The sequence below is a fragment of the Neovison vison genome, chromosome 2 (assembly GCF_020171115.1).
Source record: "Neovison vison isolate M4711 chromosome 2, ASM_NN_V1, whole genome shotgun sequence".
NCBI lineage: Eukaryota > Metazoa > Chordata > Mammalia > Carnivora > Mustelidae > Neogale > Neogale vison.
The window spans coordinates 38307782-38314110 of NC_058092.1; positions in this window are offsets into that span (position 1 = coordinate 38307782).

The following is a 6329-nucleotide window of genomic DNA, read 5'->3' on the forward strand; positions in this document are numbered from 1 at the left end:
ATTCATGAGGGCTCCAACCTCATGACCTAATTACCTCTCCAGGGTCCTACCCACAAGTAACACCACACTGGGGATTAGTATTAGGATTTCAATATATTAATTTGGAGGGGACACAAACATTCAACTAGTTTAAAGATGTTCCCCTCTGTCATAGCCTTCAACTTTCAGCCTCATACAAAAACTCAGTTGCCAATTACTAAGCCCCAGCCATGAAATTTTGGTTGAAAATTCTAATGGGCCTGAATTGCAGCCCAAATTGTGAATGGCACCACTATAATTAATGATGTATCAGGAAGATTTATAATCACAGGCTGCAGATAAAATAGAAATAGTAAGCTTCTGCACTTCCCCTCCTTTCATCCTTTATGAAACTTTATGGGAAATAAGTCCAATAAAAGTTGTAAGCTCTTAATCTTTCCCAGAAATCCTACCTCATTGGATGAATACTTTGAGAGAATAAATTAGAGTGGGTTTTTTTTTCCCCTTTTATACATCCACTTTGCATTTATAAAGTGAGGCCTCTTTCCCTGGCCAAATGGTCAGAAGGCTAGAGGCATTTTTAAAGATCTCTATTGTCGGGGCACCTGAGTGGCTCAGTGGGTTAAAGCCTCTGCCTTTGGCTTAGGTTATGATCCCAGGGTCCTGGGATTGAGCCCCACATAGGGTGCTCTGTTCAGTGGGGAGCCTGCTTCCTCCTCTCTCTCTCTCTCTGCCTGCCTCTCCACCTACTTGTGATCTCTCTCTCTCTCTCTCTGTGTCAAATAAATAAATAAAATCTTTTAAAAAATTAAAAATAAAAAGATCTTGGGGCACCTGGGTGGCTCAGTGGGTTAAAGCCTCTGCCTTCGGCTCAGGTCATGATCCCAGGGTTCTGGGATCGAGCCCCACGTCGGGTTCTCTACTCAGCGGGGAGCCTGCTTCCCTTCCTCTCTCTCTCTGCCTACTTGTGATCTCTGTCAAATAAATTAAAAAAAAAAACTTAGAAAAAAAAAAGATCTCTATTGTCTTCCATCCATGTTCAATCTCCATAAGGGAATTGATTTCCAACAAAGTCAGTGTCTTCATTAGTCATAAGACTATTAACAATAATAACAGCCATAGTAACTGTTCAGTTGACAGTTCATTTAATATCAGGTGTTGTACAAGGTACTTTAGATAGATTATTATACACCTTAAACACCTCTACAAGAAAAGTATATATATCCCCATTTAATAAATGAGGAAGCAATCGCAGAGTAAATTAACATGCCCATACTTACACAGATAGTACCTGGTACCCCAGGAATTTGAACTGACGCCTGCCCTTCTCCTGCTATAAAATGCTACCTCTCCTTATTTATTATTTTAATATTATCAGTAACAAAATGGCCATCAGTTTAAGAAACAATACAATCAAATAAATGTAACAACAGTGATTGTCATATTAATAGAATAGATGTTATGTATGTCATTATGATCTTGCATTTGAAAAGATATGTGTTCCTGAAAGCATGTTTCTGTCATTTAAATGGATTCTCAGGATGATCCTACATATTATAAAGTAAAACTATTTCTAAACTTCTAACACCTGACTGTGGGCTTATTTAAGTTTAAGAGAAACAAGGAAAAACAAGACTTTAAAATGACTTTAAATTTTTCAGATAGGAATAAAAGACACTTAAAGTTAATCCTAAGAAAATTTAAAAAACAATAAAAAAATAAAAATTTCTGATATAGTTTGAAGTAAAAAGATCAAGCAGGAACCATCCTGTAATAAGAATTTTCTTATGTTGTGTCAACTATACCTTAATTAAAGGAAAAGAATTTTCTTATGTAGAATTTTCTTAAAAGAATTGTACTCCTGGGGCACTGGGTGGCTCAGTGGGTTAAGCTGCTGCCTTCGGCTCAGGTCATGATCTCAGGGTCCTGGGATCGAGTCCCGCATTGGGCTCTCTGCTCAGCAGGGAGCCTGCTTCCCTCTCTCTCTCTGCGTGCCTCTCCATCTACTTGTGATTTCTCTCTGTCAAATAAATAAATAAAATCTTTAAAAAAAAAAAAAGAATTGTACTCCTTAGAAAAGTGTTTGGGCTTGAAATACACTATGCAACCAGAATAAGACATACTCAGAAGAATGTTTTGTTTTATTAATCTTGTCTCCCTATGTAAGATATGCTAGCCCAGTCAATAATAATTAGATTTCCATTCCTCTGATTAAGCTTGAGAAAAAAATGAGCAATTGAGGGTCATTTCCAATTTCTTGTATAACAGCCTTAAGGCAAATGGAAATGTAACAGGCCAGCTTGCTTTTGAAAAATAAGAGGAAGGAGTAGGAGAACATACTGTAAAAGTTCTGAGCCCTAGTTAACAAACTGAGCCTGCTGGAATGGGGCATTGCTCTGACCTGGGGGACGGTCTCCATTTCAGAAAAATAAGGGCCTGGACCCCATGCACAAGGCTCCCCAGAAGGCCAGTAGCATTGCCTTGACTGTAAGCTACACCGGTCCTAAGGAAGAATTTCTGAATGAGGGATCCTTTTGTGGTATTGGATCCATGCAGTCGTTGTGGGAAGAATGGGATTCCGATGTAGGTACCACTGATTTCTATCCATAACTCATAAGCTGTAAGCACCTGGAACACTGAGTACTTGTGGTAAACTGAGTAACGACCTCCTAAAGATGTCTACATCCCAATTCCCAGAACTGTGAATGCTACTTTCTATGGCAAGAAAAGGACTTTATAGATGTGAAAATAGGCTATTCTTGGCCAAATTTTCATTACCAGTATTATGAACTGAATTGTGTCCCCCTAAGATTCGTTTGTTGAAGTCTTAACCCCCAATACCTCAAAATGAGACTGTATGTGGAAGCAGGATCTTTAAAGAGGTCGTTAAAGTTAGATGAATTCGTTAGGGTAAGTCCTAATCAATCCAATGATGTTCTTGTAGAAAGAGGGGATTCGCGCACACACACACACACACACACACACACACCACACAGAGAAAAGACAGCCACCCATGAGCTAAGGAGAGAGGGGAGGGCTTCAAGAGAAAGCAACTGCTGATCCTGGACTTCCAGCCACCAAAACTTTAAGAAAGTTAAGTTGCTGTTGTTTAAGCTTCTCAGTCTGTGGTACTTTGTTATGGCAGCCCAAGCAACCTAATAAAATCAGTAAAAAAAAAAAAAATTGGTCCCACATCCATTGCACATTTTCATTCTAAGAACACTCACTTTCTGAACTCTGAACATTAGCATGAGCTGTACTTCTCTTTATTCAAGGGGATAAAAAATCATAATAGCTTTCATCATAAGAACATATAGCCAGATAAATTGCTTTTACTTGCAAATAACAGAAAAGCCAATTACCGATGGCTTAAAAAATAAAGATATTTAATTATCTCTCATACCCAGAAGTCTAGAGGTTGTCAGGACCAGGGTTGGGGGGGTGGGGGGGAATGTTGGTGGAGAGAAGTGCTGAAGCTCACCTGGTTTGAAAGCCCAGGTTCTTTCACTGTTTTTAGGGCTTTTTTTTCCTTGCGAAGCTGATTGTCTTCAGACTGGCTGTCCACATTCACACCAGGAAAAAGGAAAAAGGGCAGCACCAACAAACTAGAAAGTCATGCCTGTCCCTTTTTAGAGAAAAATAAAAGCTTTCTAGAAGCCTCCCAACAGACTTCGGTTTCTAGGTCCCATGATCTCCTACAGCTGTAGGGGAGGCCAGAAGCAGAATATTTCACAAATGGGAAAAGGATGTTTACAACTGAGAACCAGTGGTTCTCAATCCTAACCGGAATCATCTGGGGAAGTTTTAAAAATACAGATACCTGGGCTTCATTCCCAAGGGTTCTGATTACATGTATATGCATATATGTGTGTATATATACACACATATACATATATGTATATATGTACACACATACACATATACATATATGTGTATATACACACATACATACATACACACATATAATATATTCTGATTATCATACATACAATTATATATGTATACATCATACATACTATTATATATCTTCACATACAATATATGTATAAATATATATTTATTATTTATATTATGTATTTTAAATTTAAATATATATGTTAACCATATAGGTGGGGATTCCACTGCGCAGTCAGGTCGAGAACCACTGGCATAGATGACTTATGGTTCATACCATGATACCACCTGAAACAAACTTGGGACTCAGCAAACAAGACAGGAAAAAACAATAGGATAGGGATTCACATCTTGAGGCAGACATGGCTAGAAATTATTTGCTCATAAAGCAGGAAAGATGCAGCTGGATTTGGGCATGTGTGGACACAAGCTTAAGATCATCAGCCTCCTTGGCTCTCTTCTCTCTCCACCTCCCTTCTCTCTCATCTCTCCCCCTCTCCACCTTGCTCTGCCTCTCCATCTCTCCTCCTCATACTCCATTTATTTCTTCCCTTCATCTCCTCTCTAACTCTAGCACATCTTGGTAATCCAGGTTAGAGAATTATAAGCAGGTTCATTCCCTACAGAACCAAAACAGATTCTCCAGTCCTTGCTTGAATGCTTCCAGTGGCAAAAAGCTCACTGCCTTACACGGAATTACTGCCTAAGAGTGCGAGTTAGCCTCTGCACCAGGACACCTGCCCAAAGTAGTGAGCAAGGACTGGGTTTGTCAGCCAGCTGCTGGCCAGAAAGAAGCACATTTTTTCCTAAGTGCTGAAGATGGCCTATGGGCTAGCAGGGCATGTTAATGAGGCTCCTTTCCCACTGTCGCATGACTGTGACTATTTTACGAAGTTCTCTTTTACAACAGGACAAAATCCACCTCCTTAAAGATTCCACTCAGTGATCCACTTAACAGTTTGGAGCTGCTTAGAACACATTTACTCCCTCCTCTCCAGTCCCCCATGGCATCTTTTCTCTTCTGGCTTTCTCAGCCTTGGCCTGAGGCTTTCTCAGCCCTGGCAGTCCTGCTTCAACATGGCTCGGACTCCCCACAGCATTCCCCCTTGCTCATCTGGGATACACTGTGGAGTGGACAGTGTCCCCTTATGCTGCAGTACGGTAACCTGAGCATTGTAAATGGGAGAGTCTGCCTAGAGATGGGTGACTTTATTGTCCTTGAAGGGAAGAGAGAGGATGTAGAGTACAAAAGCCTCCATTCCCAGAAATCACCTTCTAAGCCCTGAAGGGGATAGACACGGATAGGCACAAGAACAAGTGGCCGAGTTTAATGTCTCAGAAGCCAATGAAGAGAAGAATTTCCACAATGACCATCAGTTCCCCATGTGGTTGTGAGTTGGGTAAGAGAAGTATGGGAAGTACTTAATGGATTTGGAACCTGGTCATCGGTGACCTTTGTTAGGTAAGTTTCTGTTAATGGGTGAATGACAAGGCAGGAGAGACACTAGGTACAGAAGAAAGAAGTGTGCAGATGGCAGTTACACAGGGCTATGGTCCAGAAGGTGGTGGACAAGGGATGGGGCTGTGATCTTAAGGATGGAGGAAGGTTGAGTATGGTCGTAGACTGAGCAAAAAGAGGAAGTAGAGAGTTAGAGGCTGAAACCCGGAAGCAGGAAGAGAATTATGGGAGCTCTGTTCTAGGGGACTCTGAAGGCATAGGTGGAGGGATTGGCCTTGAACAAATAGACTAACACATCTTCCTTAGAGCCTGACAGAAGGACAAATAACACATACACAGAAAAGTGGAAGATTCCTTTGAAATGAAGACACAGAAAGGTTTGGGGAGCTTTTTTTTTTTTTTAACTTTTTATTTTTAAAATTTTATTTATTTATTTATTTTTTAATTTTAAGGGGAGCTGGTTTTTATAAAATAAAGCAATATCAGTGCTGCTATGTCCCTCTATCCCTCTCTCTTCTCCCTACATGGAATATTTATTGAATCCCTGCCACCCAGCATTGTGGCAGAAAAAGCCTTTGGAATTTGGACAGAGCTGGCCTGTTCTTCATCCAGTTACTTTCTACCACCAAAAGCACATGCCAGCCAGGGATGGGGGATTGGAGGGAACTCTTTTCTGCACAGCCCATGATTGCCTCTAAATTTTCCTATGTGTTCTCGATGTCCTCATCATTTTGACAAAGTTGCACAGGAGGACATAGCTCAGTGGGCTGGTCAGATGTGGAAAGAGAAAAAGGAAACAGACAGAGATGGCCCAATTCCTCTTCTGGAATTTTTTTGTTTCGAGCTGTTTGTTTGGAAAGAGTTTCCAGACCTCTGTACAGGTTTTAATAGGGAAACCCAGAGGACGGATGCAGGACAGTGTAGTGCAATTGTGAATCGCACAAAGAAGTGGGGTGAGTTGTAAGGTTTGGATGTGGGGAGGAGGGAAGTCTGAAAA